Raw genomic sequence first — 22,574 nt, 5'->3', positions numbered from 1 at the left:
GAGCACATGATTCCCTGGGTTCCTTATGCAAAAAGCAGTGGCAGTTCAGCCCCTGCACCGTCTCTGTGAGTCTCCCCTGATGAGGCTCCTGTCCATTATGGTTTTCTGTGTATTGCAGCAGGAGACTTGCACTGATCTGTCTCACTGCTTGGCAAGAACTGAGAATGCCTTCATAAGGAAAGCTGCAGGTTTCTAAATAATGCTGCACCTCCTACTCTGGACTGCATCCTAAACCTTGCTGGGAGGTGGGTCCAGGGCAGCTGATGCCCCTGTACCCGGTCCTGATGCCAGCTGAGTCCTCGGCACCGAGGTCCCAAGGCACCTCTCTGGGACATCCCATGCATCATTTTGGGAACCTCCCCCTTATCTCAGTTCCACAGGTTGTGACAGGGAGTTTAACTAACATCTGCCACTGTGGTTTGACCGACAAACCAAAAGGTTTCCAGTGGCCCCTCACCTTTAAGGAGGATTGGAAGAGTGATGTAGGGGGTTTGGTCTGCAGTCAGCTCCTTTGAAAACAGATTCTGGATTTGGATGGCAAATACTTAACTTGCAGGTAGGTTTAGCCACAGTATCTTCCCAACTCCAGTTCTTTGCTGTAGGCGTCAGATGTGTGACTTTGCTACTCTTTTCAGGCTCACTCTGTTTTGGTTATTTCATATTACCATGTACATTTCTGGGTTAATTGTTTCGTATATATTTCTGAGAAGAAAATTTGTTTTTATAAATGCATTGATGCATACAGCAAATTAAACTGGTAAATTAAAACTAGCATCATATCATCCAAGTAAAGAGATTATGCTACAAGACAGCTGTACTGCAAAAGCGCCTTGTAATACCCATTTAATTCTTGTAAACAATGCATCTCTTTAAATGTGGGCTGCAAACATCACACACAATACTTTGGTTCAGGAAGCTGCTGGCTGATTTTCTGAATCACTGTTTTTAATATAGGGGATGTGGGTGTCTAAAAAGCCTTCTATATATAAGTCTGAAGAGCCATCTCATTCTGTTTCTGCAACTTATTTTACCAGTTTCCCCTGATTCATTTTTTTAGTGAATGCTGAGCATTTTAAGAGTAGAGACTGAGCAAAAATGCTCTACATAGATCATTACAGTTTGCAGCTCCGTGACTTCCCAAGAGGTTATTATATCTCAAACAGTGAGAAACAGCTCTCACTGCATAAGAAATTATTCCATTGTGTAGTATTATTCAAGCAATTAGAAATCATACTGTGTACAAAATACTGTATCTCTAGGTAGAAATTTTGGGCATTGTACCATGCCTACTTAAGTGCATAGCTACAGCAAAAGAAGTACTACGTTAACAATACAACCTTTTCTAAATCAAAAGACTAACAAATGCATAAAAACAACAATATACTGTAATTGAAATGCACCATTTCATTTGCTTTAGACATCAAAATTCCCAGTTCCAGAGTCTCCTGGAATCTTGATTTTCCTGCTTTATAAATTCCTTATCTGGCCAAGGAGAGTGAGCAATATCTTATAGCATGGAGAAGATGTTCACAGGAACCAAGAGGTAACTTCCCTTTCCTTCCACAGCACTCCTGACTCTTAACTGCTCCAAAACACCCAAAACCTGGTCTAGCATTTTTCTTGGCTAGTACAACATACTGCCATAAGACTAAGCAGAACATTTTAAAGAGTTTCTGAAGATCTGTAGTCAGCCTTTTTCTTTAGAAAATTGGATTGTGTCAGCATATGAACTTGAAGCATCAGGTTAACCTAGCTTTGCAAATTATATAGATGTGGGCTAAGAGGGCCAGAGCTTACCAATTACCCAGCTCTTAGAGTAGATCTCTTTTGTAGACAGAAGCAGAAAAATACTGATTTATTTTTTAAGTCAGCTAGGATACTTTTATTGCTATTGGCTTCATTTGATAAGCTCCCAGGTACATTACAGTGATATTAATGAAAAAAAGTGGCTCAACAAGCCAGTGAGGGATGGAGGTGCAAAAGCATGATTAATACCTACCTAAAGCTCTCACAGTCAGTGCCAGATGTGACCACGGGAGGAAGAGTTCCCATCTTGAATGATCCTGGCATGTGGCTGCTTAAAGAGGAAATGTTTTATGTAAAGAAGCAGGGGATCCACGGTGTGTGCTGGTCCAGAGCCTGGAAACCCCTCTCAGCTCCTGGCAGACAGCCCACCCCCAAAACTGAGCTCAGGACCTCCCACCCCACGGCTGTAACTCTCTGCATCCCTGGGGAGGCAGGAGGCACGCTCTGAGTTAAATCTTGGTGATCCTTCTCCACAGCTGTGACCTTCAGATGTTGCTGAAGGACTTCCCACCGCTCCCTGCCGTGGCCAGGCACTCTGAGGGGCTCGGGAGCACCTGTGACTGCAGGACTGGAGGATCCAGTGCTGAAGGCACGCTCCAGCGGGCACTGGACCAGTCTGGCCCAGGGATCCCAAGGTTTTGGGAGTCCGTTCAAGCTGTTGGCTGACACTGGGCCTCCTCGCTATTAAACCATCCATAAAAGCCTCAGGGTTGGAGGGAAGGAAAGAGTGAGTGTGAGAGAGGCAGGAAAGCACAAACACCTCTGTACGTAATGTCTGCATTTCATAAGAGTTTCTGTTACCATGGCAATGAGCATGGTATAAATACCCAGACAGATCTCCCCCGTGGCAGTGCATTCTGCTGCTCCCATGCTGCAGGGCCAGTCTGTGTGCAGACATTTTGATGGGCATCTGCAAACCCTCTCTGGTAAAACTGTCAATGATTTTGTTCAATCTCAAACCTATAGTTCACTGAGCAAAAATGCTCTTTCCGTTTCATTCACCTCAACTTACTTTCTGGCTCCTACAAACAAGCAAATAAATTATTTCAAATCATAAAGATGGAGGATTGCATCCTTATTAATTTGTATTCAGGCTAAATAATCCATAGGAAGAACTAACATTTTAGTTGCTTTAGTTATATTTGGAGTCAGACTCAGCACGAGCGTTTCCAATAACAATTTTGTGTGATGAAAACTGCTTATGGTGTTGAATTTTGAGTCATAATGGAGTTATAACAGATCCAGGTTAGCCAGTCAGAGAGAAGCATAGCCTTAAGCTGAGTGCAATAATTAAAAAAATAAGTGCCTACATTTCATAACACAGAAACTCTTCAATTGATATTTCCAGGATGGGCGCAGTCTTGCTTGAGATGCAGATAGATATAGGTGGATTTTGTTAAAAAAATCAAGCATGATCCCATGTACAGAATCTAAATGTCTTATTTTAAAAGGTTCATTGCCCCCTAATTAATTTGACATGTATGGTAATGGCAGTGACCAGATTTTCCAGGACATATCCTTTCCATTCCCCCCCTGCTTTTTGAGTGTACTATTGAAAAGAGGAAAATGAAACAGTGGAAGGATATATATGCTCCTTTATATCACATCTATGCAGGAAGACAAACCACTTCAGAAGGGGAAAAAACACGTCTTCATTCGGAAATGAGGCTTGCTTTTATGCTGAGGAAACTCAGTCAAGCTCAAATCCAAGTTAGGGCAACAGAGCTGGTATTTTCCACATAAATTAGCTGGGTAAATTACATATGGGAATCCCACATAGGTTAACCCAACCTGTTGTGTGGAGAACAAAATAAAAATGTCAATCTGCCTGATTTTATCTTACGACAGTTAACAGAAGATCAAGCCAAAATGGAAATGAGAGAAATGTGCCTTGAAGGAAATCCATAGTAGGATTAATTTCTTCCTGTATTCTTCCTGGTAACAAGCATGTAATATGGAAAAAAATGGGGCTGGGAGCAGGAGGGGAGTCATGGAAAAGCCAGGCGATGGTATGAAAGAGCCCTTCCTGCTACCAACACTTCTGACAAGCTGAAATTTTCCAGAGCAGCACTAATTCTCCCTTTAGGTTCTGAATAACACAGAGAAGCGGCCAGTAGAGCCCAAACGTGATGGAGAAGCAAAAAAGAGTGAATGTCCCCCTTAGCCTAACTGGGATGGGTTTGCAGTTGAAACCATGAAGAGTAATTATTTTTTAATCCCAATTCCTCACCCTCTTAAAATGAGTATAGGCTTCTACCTCCAGCAAAAGTGTCGTTTCCTCCATCTCCTCACTTTTTATTTCTAAGCCAAACAATTAAAAGTAACAAGGAAGTGCAAGAGAGAGCTCCGAAGGAGTTTGGAAAAGGACAATCTGCATTGGCAGTTAGAGCTAGTCAAGATGTACTTCTATCACACTGTGTAATCAAGACAGTTCTAATAGAACTGCACTGTAATCCCATGTTAAACTGAATCACAGCTCATACAACTCTTCACACTAAATAATGTTATGATCCTGCAGTACTTTATATTGAAAACTCTTCCAGGAACTGAGAAATTGGTTTGACCTTTCCTTGGACACAGGTGATGTGATTCATGTAACAACTGGAGGGGGAAGGGGACATTGCATGAGTCACTTTTGTTTGTTATATGACAGGCACCTTCTCCTAACTGTTTACTTCACCAGCTTTCATTTCCATCTGCTGCCCTTTGACCATGACAGAACATGTCATCCCCAAGATGTGGCTCACACTTGCTTCTTAGTGCTGAAATAGATTACAGAGGCTGTTCAGTGGACCCAACCAAATTGAACAGAACAGAAAATTTTCTTGCTCGTACTGAAAAAACACTTCTCAGCCACTGGCATGATACTCATCAGGGACCCATCACTGTGGCTGAAGCCAATAGAGGTGCAAAAACTGCATGAAAAAATGGTTTCCTGGTCAGCTGGTTCTTCCAGGTATTAACCACTTCTAATAAAAAATATCCCAAAATAACAAATATCACCACTTCTAATAACAAATATCCCACTTGGTTAGACCTGTAATCTATCTAGTTCAACAACTCTTTTCCCAATAATGGCCAAACCCAGATGCCTAGAAGAGTTTGGGAGTAGAGGACAAGTATTTTCCCTCATGTCACTTTTTCTCCAAGTCTATAGCTCAAGGGCTTGCCTGTTCTAAGATTCCTGGGACAGATTTCCTGTGCCATAAAGATACTTTTTTCTGCAGGGGTAAATATCTGCCTGCAAGCACTAGAATGCCCTGTATTCACTTTCCCATGCTGTCCTGAAGATCAGAGACAGCTCTTGCCAAAGGTGAATGCTGCTCTGTAACTCCAAATGTTCAACAAGTGCACCCAAGTGATTTGTGGGGATTTTCCCAAGCCATTTGCCTGATGACAGAGAGAGGGATAATGGAGAAAAAACCCGAAACTCAATGCTTTAGAAAAATCTTAGGGGAGTATTACAATTTAAAAACTGTACATTTGGTGAATGATAGATGCTGAAGGGTTATCTTTTAACATTTCCCTTCCATGTGAGCAGAGTGATAATTGTGTCCTTGATGTGGCAATATCAGTTACACACTGAGAGAATTTTTTTAAGATGTCTTTTTAAACTCTTAAATCAGACCACACACACCAAGGTGAATGTGCAGTTGAGGCAGGAACACTGCCACTTCCCTAAGAGTGACAACATCACCGCTGTCCATCAATGACACACTCTGTAAAAAGGTAAATTCTTCCGTAAAAGCCTTTCCAGTAATTTTGGGAAGCTGCAGGCAGGAAATCCTCTGATGTCACATACTCTGATGTGCCAGCATCAAGAGCACAACACCCAGGATGTCCCAGATATGGCCCTGTGTTAGCTTGGAAGCTGGACAAAGTTACCATCTGCAGGCTTTTGCACATCTATCAGAAATGGGACGTGGAGCCCTGGAGTGTGTTACAGACAGGTTTACAAACAAGGAGAGAGAGATGCAAGTCTTTTCTTTTCTCCATCCAATTCCAGGACTGTGGGTGAGTTGGGCACGCATTGCCACGCTCTTTACAGTGAATAAAGGCTTTATTTTTTTTCTGCTGTTATCACCAAGAGGTGATATCCATGTGACTGCTCTGCATTCAGCTGCCACCTCTGACAGTCTGGCCTGCACTCTGTCCACCAGCACTTGACAGTGGCCTGTAACCTCAGATTAAATGGATGACTCTGAGTGCCTGTGCACACTGCTGCCCATGGATAGATGCTCTGTGCCTGCAGGAAGGTTGTGGTAGCTGAGGAGAGAATTCCTACAGGTAAATAAGTACATTTGGAATAAGAGAACATGATGATTTGGGGGGGAAAGTCAGGAGGACTGTACTGATGGGGATAAATAAGATAAACATTTTGCCCAATGCCAGAGGAGATTTTAAATTGGACAGAGAGGAGAAAACAAAGAAATATTTTTGCAAAATGCTAAAACCTCCAAAAAGTAACAATGATCCTTTTGCAACTGGATTCATAAAAATATACTTCATAATCCATGGAAATCTAGTACAGTTCTCTGCTTACTGTGGCATTACATCCCTTGGTATTCACTGGAAAGGCAGCAGAGTATGTGTGCATATGAGTGTGACAGCACCCAGGAGGATGAGAATGAAGCTTTTTTCTTTTTGACTGCCTTTTAATGAATGAAAAATGAGAAATTCAAAGCTTTGCCGCGTGATGGTGATCTCCACGTTTGGCATCTGGGATTTATTCTGCAGGCTTGCTGTTTGTGGGTGCCCCTCCACACCTCCAACAGAGAGATCAGGAGGGCAGCCTCCAGCCCAAGGTGCTGCTGTGTCCCTGCTTCCTGGGGATATTGTCTCATCACAGCCAGGAAGAAAAACAAAACAAAAATCCGTGCAGGCATCTGCAGAATTGGCTTATAGGCTTAACATTCCGGATAGGTTACAGCAACACCTGACTACCAAACTATTGCATTTGCTAAATATTTAAGCAGACAATGCAAATAATTGCAGATAAAAGCATTTCTGTGTGAGAAAAGAATATGGAGCAGCAGGCCAGGATCCTGTTTGGCTTATGTTGGGCATATTAAATGAATCTTAGCTGGTGTTGATAAGTCTGTCAATCCACAAGAGGGAGGAAAATGCCTTAAAGGAAATAAGCAGAGCAGGAAGAAGGAAATCTGTATTCAGGACAGTGCTCTGGGTACTGGATTGCAGCAGTGATGGAGAGAGTGGAGGTGAAAGAGAGAAGCACATACTATTCCATACACAGTCCTGATTATCAGGCAAGGTGGCTGAGGCGCTGTGTGTTATTTGACTTGGAATAGGTGTGTAAATAGCAAGTAAATGTTATCTCTGATCCTTTTAAGATTTTTTAATAGCTTTTTTAGATTCAAATGTTGAAAAACATATGAGGAAGCTGACAGTGGTATGTCTGGAAAAGAGTGGAAAACAGCCACCTCTGTAGTTTCCATGGATGCTGTCTTCAACACAGGGACAATCCTTACCTAAAGGAGTGGAGGGCACTGACAGGGTGGTGCTAATACCAATTCTTTTATTCTAGCTAAGTAAGAGAGCATTTTAAAAAGAATTCAAGTGCAGTTCTGCTTGAGAAGCCAAATGTCTAAATTAAATCGATGTAGTGCCAGACTTAATATCCCCTGCTGAGAGGCAGGGCCATGTTTGCATGACTGTTCAGGCTGTTGCACTGGAGCTGGACAGGAAAACTTATTTCAGAGTTACTAAGTGCTGTACAAAAGTAAATATTTAGACAACTATGCACACTTGATAGGTTTATAAATGTGCTTATGTAGTTAGGCACCTGCTCTTAAATCAGTGTGAACCTCAAGTAACGAAATCCTCCTGAAAATCCCACCAAATGTGGTGTTTTGTCTTCCACTTTCCATTCTGCAGGATCCAGCCCACTGACTGTCACTGAGGCTCTATGTACTTGTATGGCTCAGTCCCCTCTGAAGATGGAATGGAGGCTTGTGCATCAGGTAAATACCTTTTCATTTCTATTGTTTTCAGCCACCTGAAAAAGAGATCAGATAGAAGATAAGGCACAGAATCTCTAACAGGGCAGCACTTGTCTGCCTGCCCATATCAGCCCATGGCCACAACTCCCTTCCACACCCATTGCTTCAAGACTTTACACTGTGAGCATGGACAGAAGATGTCCGAGGCAAGGAAGGACACAGAAAGGTGGTGGCATTTCCAGGGTGACAAGGAGCACAGCTCCTGCATCAGTCCTGGCCATGGCCTGCTGTCACAGGCTCGAAACCTCTTGGAAGGGCTGCACAAGTCCTGCAGAGCCCTGGCACAAAGCAAGCTCATGCAGTTTGCCAGTGATGTTGACTCATCAGGTCCTACAGAAAGCAATATTATTTGGAGGAATGGGGGGCAATAATGTTTGACCTGACAGGGATGTTTGTGGGAAGACAGAAATAGTACTAAAGGCAATCTTGCCTTTCATATATTGCAGCTGTGTTAATTATCAAAGAGTGGGAACAGCCTTGCCCCTACAGCTATGGGTGTGATAAAAGAGTGAATTAGCTGGGAGAGGAGTTAGTTGGAGACTGCTGGAGCTGCTCTGAGGAGGAAGGGATAGGAGGTTGTGTGAGGGACAGGAAGCAGTGAGCTGGAAAAGCAGAGGCAAGGTGGTAGAAGAAGGAGAGAAAGAGCCAGAGCTCTGTGGAGCAGCTCATTGGAGGCTACACAGAAAAGGTATGAAACACTTTTAGATAACAAGGTACTGATGCTTGAAGCCTTCTGAAGTTCTGCCAAAGTACTCTGAGCGTTGTGGCCATTTCTATGATTACAGATGTTCACAAGTCATCTGGAGATTCACAATAATGAGGTTTCTGGTGACACTGCCCAAATTTTCCTTTCATTCTTCTCCTTCTTCTTGAGTTAACTTAAGTAACCTTGGCCTTACACATACGCAATGAGCTCTAGACTCAGTCAGTGGACTAGCTGTCAACCACAGTCAGGTGACATCCTGGCCTACTTTATATGTGAGCAGCATCTTGCAGCTGAATAAATGGTTGATTATGAGCAATCTGTGGAGACTGTTCTACCTGTGACTGATAGGCCCTTCCTCACCACCTGAGGGATTTGCACTTGACCAGAGTTGTAAGTGTATTTATGAATTCCAAACTTTGTTATTGTAATTCCCTATTCCTGCATATACAATTGCCAAGTTTAAAGAGAGAATGGATTTAGAACATCACATCTTCTCAAAAGCACAGCCTGCAACCAACAATACCTCATCCTCTAGATCCTATTCTCAACTCTGCTGCTACCCTGAATGCTGAAAAAGACATTGAAAAATCCTCTTTTCCTTCCCAGTGCTCTTCAGGGGAGTGCATAATGCACCCAAGGGCTGGCTGCACTGCATGTCATTTGGATCTCCCTCAACACCTCCAATGGTCAACTATAAAGTGTGCCAGAGCAAACTTTTAGAAGAGAACAGGAACAAGCCACACTTGATTTGAAGGGAAATTCAAGGTAATTTCTCTAGTTCTAATCCAGCTATTTATCATTTGTGAGGGATACCTGGAGTCCTGCGATGAGAGCTAAAGAGCCACATATTTTTAAAAGGTGAGCGGAAACTGCACATACACAAAACACACAGGTATGGATACATATTTCCAAGCATTTTTTAAAAAGCTGCTCTGTCTAACTCATACCATAATATAACCTTATCCTCTGGACATATCACACAAAGGTTTGAGCTACCTCAGAAACAAAAAGGGAGTGTTGCTGCAAGGTCAGGAGCACAAAGTACTTACTGCAAGCACCACTGATAATTAAACCTTTTTTTGTTTGGTTGGGGGGGTTTTGGGTTTGTTTGTTTGTTTGTTTTGGTTTGTCAGAATTTGTCCAATTAATAATACATATGCCTTTCTGTAATCAGTTGGATTCCAGCTGTATATGCCTCATTCTGAAGAGCAAATCTGTCAGCATAATGGGCACATTTCATCTCTGGGGTGAGATGTGGCAAATCTCAAAGGAGCATCAAGGTCCTTCCTGAACTGCAGAGTTCACCTCATGCTCCCATACAGAAAAGTCCCAAGGTTCAGTGGTGTGGCATGGGACCAGTGGCTCAGCAAGTGTCTTCCATGGAGAAGAACTCATAGCTGAGAGGATACAACCAATACAAACTGTGAAATTACACTTCCTGACTTGCTCTTGCAAAAGGGAATTTTCTCCTGCCTCATATTATCTGAAGGCCAGAAACTCAGTTGCACAGGCCCTTGAGGGTCCAATTGATTGTTTTAAGAAGGATCCATGAAAGGTAATTATCAAAAGATTCATTATTGGGGGGGAAAAAATCCTTAGGGTTCTGAAAACTGGAAAAAAACAAAGGATAAAAGTCCCAGGTTTAGTCTTCTGCCTTCTTCATCCTTCCTTGAAGCCTCTACTGGCAAGGTCTGGAAATGCTTTTGATTGTCTCCGAAAATGACAGGAGATGAAGGCACTGGGCACCTTGCACAATCAGGTACTTAATGTCCTTACCCTCCCCGGGGCTCTGCTGCTGATAGCAAATGAGCTGATGGCTCCTGCTGCTCCCACCAGCCTGCCGCTCTGTGTCATCCACCTACACTCACACGTTCATTCTCTCCCTCATGATTTATTCATTCAATTTATTTATTTATGTAGGTCATTTTCAGCAGTAGTTTTACAAATAACGGCAGAAGTGAAAAAAGGGCGAGGCAGAAACAAAGTTAAGGAGCGAGCTGGTGGCACGCAGGGCACGGCAGGGGGGAAATCTACTCTGCTGAAAACAAGACGTACTCTAGAGGACTCTTCCCGATTTTCTCCTCAGGCAGAGCCTGAGCAAATTCCAAGTGACATCAGCCTCACCAGCCTTTGCTCGACACTGACTTCACACAACCAATCCCCCCGTGCTCATGCCCTGCTCCCTGGGCTTGCATGGTCTTTCTGATTGCACCTGGGGCCTTTCGGAGCTCTCTGCATGCTGCTTCTGCATTTAGAGACAACTGTGTCCTTTTACCAGGCATTTAGTCATTAACTGTGTTTTAAAGCTTTGGTCACAGGGGTCTTTGCAGTAAAGAACAGGCTTATTTATATTGCCTAACCTGTGTGTCTAAATTAGGTTGCTTCCCTTTATTTCCTTTTTATCCACCCTAAAGAAACTCCCTTTTCTCCACTGAACTCATAGGAACTCCAGGGAAATCACCTTCCTAAGGATATAATCAGACATGGTAAACTGATCTTAAGGCTTTCTGTCACTGAAAGAAGCAGTCTTGTTCCTTCACCTAGTGTGCTTTTTCCTGTCTTCTTCCTCTTCCCTTCCCTAATTCTACCTTCTTCCCACCCATGCTTCCTCTACTTTTGACACTAACCTGACCCCTCGCTGAGCAGATTCAGCTCATTGAACTGACAGAAAATAAATCCAGAGAAGTTTTTAAAAAATAATAAAAAATAGGACAGTTTTCTGACGGGTTAATGAGCTGCATCAGCTCAATGAATATGAAAGTCAGCCCAAGGGTGAGTCAGGACCATGTAGGAGGGAGTGTGAAGAGCAAGGAAGATTGACCCTTTTCACAGTAGAAAGTGATCAAAAGAGCTCAGTTTGTCTCCACTAATGGTATCCTTAGGTGGGAATATAAAGTAGATGCCTGGAAACAGATAGAATTTATCCTTGCTGTTCTGGCTCTGCAGTAATGAATTTATATTTCATTTTCTTTCCTTTCTATGCTCAGCTGGCATGTTCTACCACAATTCATAGCCAGAGAGTGTTATAGAGACCCCCTTCAAGCACAGCATCTCTACACTGCTAAGAAAATCTGTCTCTCAGATGTTTCACAAATACAAGAGGCACTGAAAACAGTCAGGTATCAACTATGCCCTGCCCTGTTATGGAGTCTAGTGGAGAAGCACACGAGGGGAGCTAAAAGCAGCACAGTTGTCAGACTGTGAAAGCCAAACTGTGACAGTGAAATGAAACCTTGGCTGCTCCATTTTTTTTGATACCTTCAGACCAAGACTGGGCACTTTCCTCATGACACGCTGTGACATAACATGTTAGGCACAGCAACACTGTTAGTTCAGTGAAACTGAAGGTTCTGTGATACAGTGGAGGTCAAAGAAAATAATCTCATATTCCATAAACCTGCAAAGCCCTGATTATGCAAAGGGAAAATTAAAAAAAAAAAAAAAAAAAAAAAAAAAAAAAAAAAAAAGGCAAACATACCAAAGCAAGACTTTTTAGTTAATGAGCACTACCTATTCCCATTGTTCTTCCAAAACAAAGAGGAATTCTCCCTACATCCTTCACTTTGGATTAGTAATCCTTATCTAACAGGAGGAGAGCTCCTTTTCTTTTGATCTGTGGACATGAGCACCAAACCAGCAATTACAGCAATTGCAGGTGTCCTCTCTGTTTTTAGAAAAGTAATTTTTGAATGCACATGTGGCATCTCAGCACTCTCCTAGCAATGTTCTGGAAATGCTTTTGCCACTTCTGCTTCTCCCATGGTGTAAGAAATAATGTGCTATGCCCCAGACTTTCCTGCTCAGGCTGTGATGGAAGCACAGGCAGAATGTGCATCAAAGGGCTATGTGCCACATGGAGACCTTCAGGGCCCTTAAAATGTAATCTTTATTCTGATTGCAAAATCTGCAGAAGATATTTTATTTCAACAAGGCTCTCAGCCTCTCTTCATGGGTTAAGGAGAAATATTTTCATTTCTCTATCTTCATTATCACTTTTTACATTCAGAACACATGCAGACAAATCCAGTCTGAGCTATGGATATTAAAGTGGCGTGTGCCTGCCCTGTCAATAGTCTGTAAGTCTCTTTTTAAGGAGTCTTTTTGCGAGACTCCTTGAATCAGAGCCCTCCAGTGGTCCAACCAGCATCCTAGTTAGCTTTCATCCCCATCAGTCATGAGAAGTTATGGATTGCATTTCTCCTGCCTCAGTTTGAAACTAGCCTAGCTTCTGACAGTTCCTTCATTTCTCTAACTTTCTCTCTTTTCTCTATGACTAACTTTTTGTTTCCAAATTAAAATTTGTGACAGGTTTCTACCCATGGTCCAGGACTAGTGTAAATAGTGACTCTGGTTCTGCAGCAAGTTGGTTTCCTGTTGCAACATCACCCACACTAAGGAAACCGCATCTGTTCAGAGATGGACCCACTTTAAGAACAGTTATTTTTAGGCAGTAGAAGATTATCTGTTGTTGAGACAAAGGGCTCAGGTGAGTCCTTAAAAAAATTAGGAGACCAGGGAAAGCCTTCTGTCATACTGAGATAGTGGAGAAATAACATTTGCAGGTTGCTCTGCTTGAGGAAATTAAATTGATTATTATTTCAAGACAATTTGAAAGTTTTTGTGTTTGAAAATGAAACAGTGCTCTGAAGGAAAGGACTAAACAGACTAATGGGTGAAATTGTTGTGGGCTATAAGACAGGATTTTCTGCTTCAGGGTGGGCAGGGAGGATGACATCCCCCACCTTCAGCGCTCTTTGCCACTTCTCCTGCGTGTTCTGAGTATTGTGATTTACGGCTCTCATCACAGGAGAGATTAATGCCCTGGCCAGGCTGATCCCTGCCTGCTGCTCTGTGCTGCGAACACAGATGTGTGTGTGCATGTGCACGGGGGCTCCAGTCACATCTGCCCCTCTGGGCACCCGGGCTGGATGCAGCTCAGAGCACGGGAGGAGTCCGGGTGCTCCCGTGTAAAATACAGGTGATAAACGCCTGCCATGTCATTCATTCATCCTTTCTCACCCCTCACCAAGATGTGGGGATGCAATTTGCCAGCACAGTGAAGCCCTCAACACAATTTCCTCATGCAATGTAATGTTGCAAATAAGGAAGTGATACGATACAAACTCAAGTTGGGAACGTCCTCAACAGAGAAACTTTGGGGTGAAATGAAGAGATGGCTCCAGATAAGAGCTCAGACTCAGCACTCTCTGGGGAAGTCGTCGTTGTTTTCCTGTCACAATTTAGACTGATAAATAGATCTTGTGCATAGAGATTTGTTTCTCTTTTCTGACTGGATTAACTGCAATTAAGATAGAACTTCTTTGGGTGGAGAAAAGGGTCTGACCAGTTATTCTGGCAGCAGACATTTTGCACTACTGGACTACGTGCTCTCTTTTTACCTTTTAGAAACAGATTAGGCTACACTGCAGAAGGACACTGTACAGTATGAAAGGATCTATCCAGAGAAAGTTGCAGAATAATCAGTGCATATTTCTTTTTCTATATGTATTTTTAAGTACATATTTCACTGATTTTCAACAGCTTTCCCCTGTACACAAACCCATTCCTAGAAATGTTAGGGTTTTTAGCTCCATTCTAGCAAGTCAAAGGAACTTAGGAATTGGTTTGAGCTTTCATTCCTTGTTTTATTCCAGAAAATGTTCAGTTCTTATCTCTTGATGTACTGGTATTTTAAGTACTGTACCTCTGATTAGCACTGTACAAGATGATAAAGAGAAGGAGGATTTTTTTTGTGTGTGTGTGTATGTCTTTGCAAGAAAACATATTATACCTTTATGAAAAAAAAAAAAAAAAATCATCAAAAAAGCCACTCCATATTTCTCTCTGCTCCAGAGCAGCCTTAACACAAGCTACAGAAAGTCTAGTTCAGGGAACAGGTTTCCAAAGGCCTGTTCCAGAGAGTCCTGATTAGATAACACATAACAGAGAGAAACCATGGGCTGGAGGACTTTGTTTTCATTTGCAGCTCATTAGCGGCAGCCCAGAGCTAACCTAAGCCTCCTGGCTGGGAGATACTGGATCAGGATAAAACCAGGCACACACAAAATAGCACAGTTTACACTGGATACAGCTGTACCCTGAGTTCCCACACCATCAAAAAATAATAAGCCACCAAAGGAAGAGGTGCTGTCTTTAAAAGCCTCAAAACCCATGCATGCAAACTGCTGCAGCCCAGTACTTGTGGGGGCTCTTGTGCTATAATGCTGGACAAAAAAAGCACCCTTAGTCTATGGAAGGTTGACTTTACCTTCCTATAGTTTCAGATAGGAAATTAGACCAAACTGTTCTCCTGCTGCAGAGGATGAGACAGGCAAGTGGTGGAGGCAGGTCTTTAACAGTTCCAACTAGACTAGTCTTAGGGCTCGCTTCAGCCAAATTAAGGCCACCATGGGGGGGGGGCGGGGAAGAAGAGTGACCATGTGTCTAATATAATTTCTAAATTAATTTAGTTAAATCAGTATGTGTTATGTGAGCAAGGCCTATTGTCAGAAAGCTAATTCTTAATTAAAATGAGAAATACAGTGGTATCATCCATTACAAAGGAGCCATGGGGTGAAACTACTGCTGAATTGCATGATGCCTTCTAAAAATACCAGAATGCAAGGATTAGGTACAAGTGAGTTAATAAGGTGTTGTACTGCATTCTGAAGGCTGCTTAAAATTAGCTGCGAATGTGCTTTTGCTTGTCCTAAATGCATTGTAGAAAGACCGAATATTTTTTTTCTTCTCTCTCAGTCTTCCTTTGAGCTGTCATGCTCTGAGAAGTCTGGGTCTGTAGGCACTAGAGGGAGAGAAATCGCTCTGTTGATGCCCTTCTTTCCATCTTGCTCTCAAGCCTGAAGGAATCAGCTCCAATAAGTGATGTTCTGAGGTGAAGCGCAGCCATTTCCCCACACAATTCGTTTTGTTTGCACTGTGGCACCATTGGGCAGTGCTGTGCTTCCTGGTGAAAGCACATTTTCACAAAAAGTGCCATGTTCATGATCAAGTCATTTCCTATAAACCAACCAACCAAAAGACAGAAGGGGCTACAGCTGAACCCCAGCAGAAAATAAAATGTTGCTAGGATTTACTGAGATTCTGCTGTGTCTTCTGCATTCTACAGCTGTGCAGAAAGGTAACAATTTTTAGCATTTTGCATAGTGCTGCAACTAGCCACAGGCTATTAATTACTTCTGCCACCAGCAGGGCAAGGAATCTTCTACACTTAACTGTAAGCTGCACGAATTGTGGAAATCTCTAAACAACTCTCAGCCAGGTGCTGCCCAGCCCTATGTAAACGATTTCATGTCCCTCTGGCACAACAGGCTGGATTTAGTTAGGTGTAAGAAGTTGGTGCTTCCAGGTGAACTACAACCCTTGAAGAGAGGCGATTCCACCCTCAACCTACAATTTCTAATCTTCCAAAACTGGCACTGGCTAAAATTGCTGCCTGCATGGAAGACCTTATAGCATCTGAGATCAACCTGCACCTCTTGCCCATTAGCAAAATTCCTTATAATGTACTAGAGGACCAGTATTCCTGCACTGCTACAGATATGAGTTTGCCTTTTTACCATGCTCTCACATTTTAAGGAACAGTGAAGAGTTGCTGGAGTTCACTAAGTCAACCAAGTTTGCAGTCACACTGTTAAACACGTGGATCAGCTCTTCAGCCTGGAGCCAAACCTGTTCTGGCATTCCCCGTTGTCAGAGCTGGCATCTGGGAGCTTTGTGACACAGGCAGTGCTTGGATAAAATTCTAACTACTACAAAAAATGCTGGTTTATCCCTTCTGGGGAAAAAAAAAAAAATCCCAATCTAGAAGCTGTGCAAGGAAGTTTTTTGGATAGCATCTTAGCCCAGAAACTTCCTTCACATCCAAAGTCTGAGAGGAAATGTCAGTTCAGCCACAATTCCTCATGTCCTCACTTCTGAGAGAGAGGGCCAGCACTTAAACCTCATCTGACCACAGCTGAGATCTACAAAGAATTTGCAATTAAGCATGTTCTGGTACCCACCTTTGTCTTTAGAGGAGCATGTGAGTTTGCACTGTCTGAATGTATTAGCCAGCAGCAGTTAAACACAATCGAGCTGTCTACTTCTAAGGTCAGGGCAGAATACTTCACAGCTGCAGTCCTTCTCCCACTGGGTATGACTAATCACATCTACTTCCCTGATATTCTCTCCATCTCTTTTAGCTGTTTGCACAGATAAATTCTTTTTGCCCAAAAGTACTTTCATGTTGAAATAAGGGCTCACTTTGTAATTTTTCAGCACACATGTGTTTTTTTCAAATTCCGAGTAACGCCTAGGGATGGTTAGACAGGGAGAAATCACAGGGTTTGGAAGGTATTGTCAAATTGTTCAAGTCCATGACTGAACAGCGCAATTCATCACTTTACCCCCATGTGCCAGATTGCCAGATCAGGGGCTCTTTCTCCTTTGTTAGCTTTTCAAAGATGTGGGGTCCAGAAAGGATGTCACTGTTTTGCTCCCATTTCAGAATTACTTGTGAACAAAGCATTTTTTAATGCACAGGGAAAAAAATGCAGCTTCTATGGTTAAAATAGTAAATTGAGTGGTAATTAACTTAATCACAGTAATAATGAAAACACAGTCCTTTGAGGATAGCAAGGCCTTTAGCTGGCTTTAGTTCCAGTCTGACAGAGATAAATCAATTTAAAATTTACACTGGATATCAACATTGTTAGTCAAGAAGCCCCCAAAGAAGCTCAGAGTAATACAGCTATATTCAGTATTTAAAAAATAATCCATTTTGCCTTATAATAAGAAAGGGGACTTTTGTAAATTCAAGTAAAATCAAAGATTCTATTTTATGACTTGGAGAATGTTGCTTTTCTTAGGTTGTTCACAACATATAATTAGAACTGGGGTGTACTTTACTACGCACCACACAAGAGATTCTCTGTCCCACTAACCAGAGTGACTGATGGAGAGCTCTCAATCTGTTACTATAGGTCTCTTATCATTCGAAAAAATAGTTGTCAAACTTAATCCCACAGACAAAGCAGATCAAAAAGGAGACTTAAAATTATAATAAATATATAAATATATATATAAATTTGGAGGCTTTTTCTTTTCTAATTGGTTCTCTTTGTGACCCTTTTAATAAACAGGAAAAAAAAAGCAGAGCACCTGCAGTAACCAGCTACAAACCCTCTTCCTTTAACACACACACACACACACACACACACACACACACACACACACACTTTTGCAAATAATGTTTTATTTTAGGTGCAATTCATTTAGGTGCCCTGTACAATTCACAAACCAGTGATTTGTGGCTTGAAGTACCGGACTGTCAACAAATGAATTAATTTAAAAGTACTTTTAATTAAAAAAAATAATAGCTAATTAAGATACAGGACATAAAATCATTTGTGATTAAAAGGTCATTGATATTTTTCCACCAGACTTTCAGCATAACATTATAGGAAAAGTCTTACCTTCATGCAAGTGTTATAATGGGAAAGTCTAATTTTTTTTTCAGTATTGGTATGTGTTTGATATAATAGTGACACATGAAATCTCATTACAATTCAAATATATATACACCTTAACTTTTATTGAATTGTAAGCTCTGTAAATGTATAATATGTAGCACTGCAATTACTGATACTATATGTGGGAACTCTCCCACACTATATCAGATTGTCTCATGTCTCCTGAAAAGAATGAAAGATATCAAACTCTTATTACTCGTAATTTATGTAGGCATTTGGAAATAACATCACTAAAGGTTGCAACACTATGAATTAAATGATTAATGATAAATCTTTGAACTATATTTGTGTGTTATTATTTTTTTTTTATTAAAACAAAACAAAACAACCCCTAAATGTCAAGTCCAGGAGGTGCTTGTGTGATTAAACATTTCTATGATTTAAAAGCCTGACAGAGACATGGAATGACCGAGCTCTGAGCCACACAAACACAGGACAGCTCAGAGCCTGCCTCGTAGAGCATGACATGACCCCTCCCACTGAACATTCATCCCAGGGTTCCAAGAACAGTAAATGTTTAACTTCCCTGGAAACAGAAATCACCTGCTGTCCTTCCCATTAGCTCTATAACGCTGTCAGCTCCACAGTTAATAGCAGCAGGTTTTGATCAACCAACAAATCCCTACCTGAAGCCAGGCCTCTGGGCTCCCCAGTAGGACTTCTTACATACAGAGGGTACAGTGACTAGAATCATGGAACCATAGAATAAGCTCAGTTGGAAGAGACCCATCAAGACCATCAAGTCCAACTCCTGGCCCAGCACAGGACACCCCAAGAGTCACACAGTGTGCCTGAGAGCATTGTCCAAGCAGTCCTTGAGCTCTGTCAGGTTTGGTGCTGTGACCACTGCCTTGAGGAGCATGTTCAGTGTCCAACCACCTTCTGAGGGAAGAACCTTTTCCTAATATTCAACCTAAACCTCCCCTGACACAACTTCAGGCCATTTCCCCAGGTCCCGTCATTGGTCATGAAAGAGCGGAGATGGGTGCCTGCCCCTGCTCTTCCCCTCAGGAGGAAGCTGTAACTGCACTGAGGGCTCCCCTCAGTCTGGACAGACCAAGGGCCCTCAGCCCCTCCTCACACGGCTGCACCTCCAGACCCTTCTCCACCCTCATGTCACACAGTGGGGCACACTGCACACAGCAGGAGCTGGCCAGGCTGATCCAAACGCTGGCTGCAATCCTCTGTGTGCCTACCACATCCTCTTCCAGGGAATCCCCTGCTTCCCCCATGGCTCTAAGGCCCTGTTCATGCTCCATGACAAGATGAGCCGGGTAGAGCTGGTCATCAAGAGGGATGCTTCACCGTGAGGGTGTGAGGCCCTGGCACAGGGTGACCAGAGAAGGTGTGGATGCCCCATCCCTGGCAGCGTTCAAAACCAGGCTGGATGGAGTTCTGAGCAACCTGCTCTAGCAGAAGGTGTCTCTGCCTGTGGTAGGGGGATTGGAACAAGAGATCTTTAAGGTCCCTTCCAACCCAAACCATCCTGTGATTGTGTGTACAGCCAGCCAAGCCTGCACATCAGGTCCCTCGGCTGCACGGGGCCCCAGTGTCACCCTGAGTGTCTGTGTGAGGGATTGTGTGTCTGCAGGAAAGCCTGAGATCACCGCCAGTGCTTGAGTGAGACTTACCAGGCCTGTTCTCTTCCCATTGCTATGAGAACATTTGTCACCAGGTTTAAATGGCAGGAGTTGAAACCTGTTGAATGAAGAGAATAAACACAAATGAAAATACAGCAGCTTCTGCAAGGAGCCCTCTCTACCTCAGAAGTCTTGTTACTCTTTCCAGCAAGCCCCTGGCCCAGCTTTCTCCCTCATGTAGTTTTGCTTTTGCCACCCCAACAGATTGCTGGAACCTACTTCCAGTTCCTTCAAGCTGAGGTTTTGAATTTAGGCACAATGCCTATCCTTCCTTAGAAGGACTTGTGTCAAAGAATGCCAGCCTCAGAAAGGCAACAAGAACCAGGAAACTTATATATTTCTTTTTCACGACTATTATGTAGGCCAGTCAAATTGTTTTGAACTCCTAACGTTCATCTCCATTGGTTAAAACAACTGATCTTGCCAAGTCTCCCAACAGCACAATTACTCTGGGTGCAAAACCATAAGCCTTGAGCTTCTGAAATTTCTCCGTAGCTGCTCCTCTTTTCTTTGAAAACAGTATCCCTAAAAACTTCTTCCCTATTCAGCCATGTGAGAGGAGAGCTCAGCACAATCTGTGCCACAGCACTGATTCACTTCTCTCCGAGAGGAGAGGAGCGAGGCAGACAAGGCTGAGGATATCACCCCCCAACCAGTGCTGAAAAATTCACCTAGACCAGAGTTTTCTGAGGAAGAATTCTAACAGCAGCAAAGTTAAACTGCATCAGAATTTCCCACCTACTTTTTCATCCACAAAGTCTGAGCTTGTGTCACTGAAATCAATGGGAACCTTACTACAGACTAAATCAGAAGAGATGGGAAGAAAGGGGAAAAACAATCAAAGATCTTGTATTCCTAACGTATAGTTCTTACAAAGAGCCTAAGCAGATTCCTGTGCATGTAAGTCAGTACTTTTTTCATTAGTGCATTTACTTGGCCATAAAATGAGTATATTGCATTTATACATGCATCTAGAGTGAAAAAAAAATAAATGAATACATTTGAGGGAAAAAAAATCTTTGAAATGGGCAGGCAAGAATTTAAAATACATTAAGCCAATAACTTATATCACAGTATGATCCAGAGGTATTTATCATTCTATCCTTTTTAGATCCTTTATAGATTAATTTATATAAACAGAACAAGTATTTCTTCCATCTGTATTAAAAAAAAGATAAACCCACTCAACTAATAATAATAATTAAAAAAAAAAAAAAAAAAAAAAAAAAAAAAAAAAAGGTGCAAACACATTTTAGTGATTTTAGGAGTAAAAAATTCCCAGCCAACAATCATCATCCACCCCCAGCTCAAAGGTTCATCTTACTGTGACTGAAGCAAGCAACAAACCTGGCATGGCTCACAGCTGCAGCAATACTGCCCTTCCTACCTGGATGGGTTATTGCTATTGTTATTATTATTAAACTGATTACACACTTCTCAGGTTGAAAAATGTTTCCTTTAATATTTAACTTTCCTGGAAAGATAGGTGCAAGAGGAGAGTTTTTTTAAGGCCTGCACTTCATAAAAAATGAATAGGACCTCTCCTTTTTATTAAACTTGGGGGAGTCTGGGTATTTATTGTGTTTATTTCAGGGATTTCTTTGTAATCATAAGGCAGGAATTTATGATTTAACAGTTGACTGAATCGTGACACAAAACACCCAAGATTTATAGCTGCCTTACACAGTCCTCTTTGGTAACCAGTACACAACACATCAATCTTCAGCTGTTTACAGACCTCCCCTCTCCTTCCCTTCAGAGGTGTCAGTTGATCTGTAAGGCAAATATGAAAAAGTTCCCAATGCTTTGTGTTTATCCCCGAATCCCGCTGGATCCTCGGCTGCTCATGGCTGCCTTTTCTCTCTTTATCAATGACCTCAAAAGATGATGTTCCCCTAGTGCTTCTCATCTGGACACCCCTCATGAATTCCTGCATTTCCTGAGTCATTAGGAAGGGACTGGCCAGCCTGGTGTCCAACAGAGCCCACTGTTCCTTGACAGCCCCAAGAGCCACATCAAAGGTACATCTGAGGCTCCAAGTCTATAATCTGGTTCTCCTTCGCCCTGGATTTCAGTGACGTGAGCAGACACGGGGACAGGGAGGGGATCCTGCCCCTCTGCTCAGCCCTGGTGAGGATCACCTGGAGTGCTGTGTCCAGTTCGGGGCTCCTCAGGACAGGAGAGACAGGGAGCTCCTGGAGCAGATGCAGTGGAGGGTGACAAAGATGATAGAGGGACTGGAACATCCCATGAGGAAAGGCTGAGGGAGCTGGGCCTGTTCAGCCTCCAGAAGATGAGGCTGAGGGGGATCTCATCCCTGTGTGTCAGTGTCTGCAGGGAGGGCTCAGGGGATGGACCAGGCTCTGCTCCACGGGGCGAGGGGACAAGGGGCAAAAAGGCAGATTGATGCACAGAAATTCCATCTCAACGCGAGGGAGAATTTCTTTCCTGTGCAGAGATTGAGCATTAGGACGGACTGCCCAGAAAGAGCGTGGAGTCTCCCTCACTGGAGATATTCCAGACCCATCTGGACACAATCCTGTGCCTAGGGATGACCCTGCTTGAGCAGGGAGATGGGACCACATGGCACACGGTGATCCCTTCCAGCCTGACCCATCCCGGGATCCGGCGGTCGCGAGGGACAATGGCAGCGCCATCCCCACGTCCCGTGTGTGTCCCTGTGCCTCGTGTGTGTCCCTGCGTCCCGTGTGTCCCTGTGTCCCGCTTGTTTCCCTGTGCCTCGCGTGTCCCTGTGTCCCACCTGTGTCTCTGTGCCCTGTGTGTGTCCCTGTGTCCTACTGTCCCGCCTGTATCCCTCCCTGTGTCCCGGTGTCCCTCCCTGTGTCCCTGCATCCCTCCCGGTGTCCCTCCC

At 43.0% G+C, this 22,574-nt stretch overlaps 1 long non-coding RNA gene across 1 annotated transcript; it reads left to right on the top strand.

Annotated features, from left to right (window-relative positions):
- Positions 1 to 8,377: 8,377 nt before the first annotated feature.
- On the top strand, positions 8,378 to 10,040 carry LOC120748492 (uncharacterized). The gene is made up of 3 exons (XR_005699368.2): positions 8,378 to 8,514; positions 9,139 to 9,297; positions 9,707 to 10,040. It is a non-coding gene; the product is annotated as an uncharacterized LOC120748492 (long non-coding RNA).
- Positions 10,041 to 22,574: the final 12,534 nt, after the last annotated feature.

Source organism: Hirundo rustica, chromosome 2, assembly GCF_015227805.2.
Source record: "Hirundo rustica isolate bHirRus1 chromosome 2, bHirRus1.pri.v3, whole genome shotgun sequence".
In the NCBI taxonomy this organism is placed as follows: domain Eukaryota; kingdom Metazoa; phylum Chordata; class Aves; order Passeriformes; family Hirundinidae; genus Hirundo; species Hirundo rustica.
The sequence above is the reverse complement of the archived record's forward strand: the minus strand, read 5'-3'. Positions and strand labels throughout refer to the sequence as shown.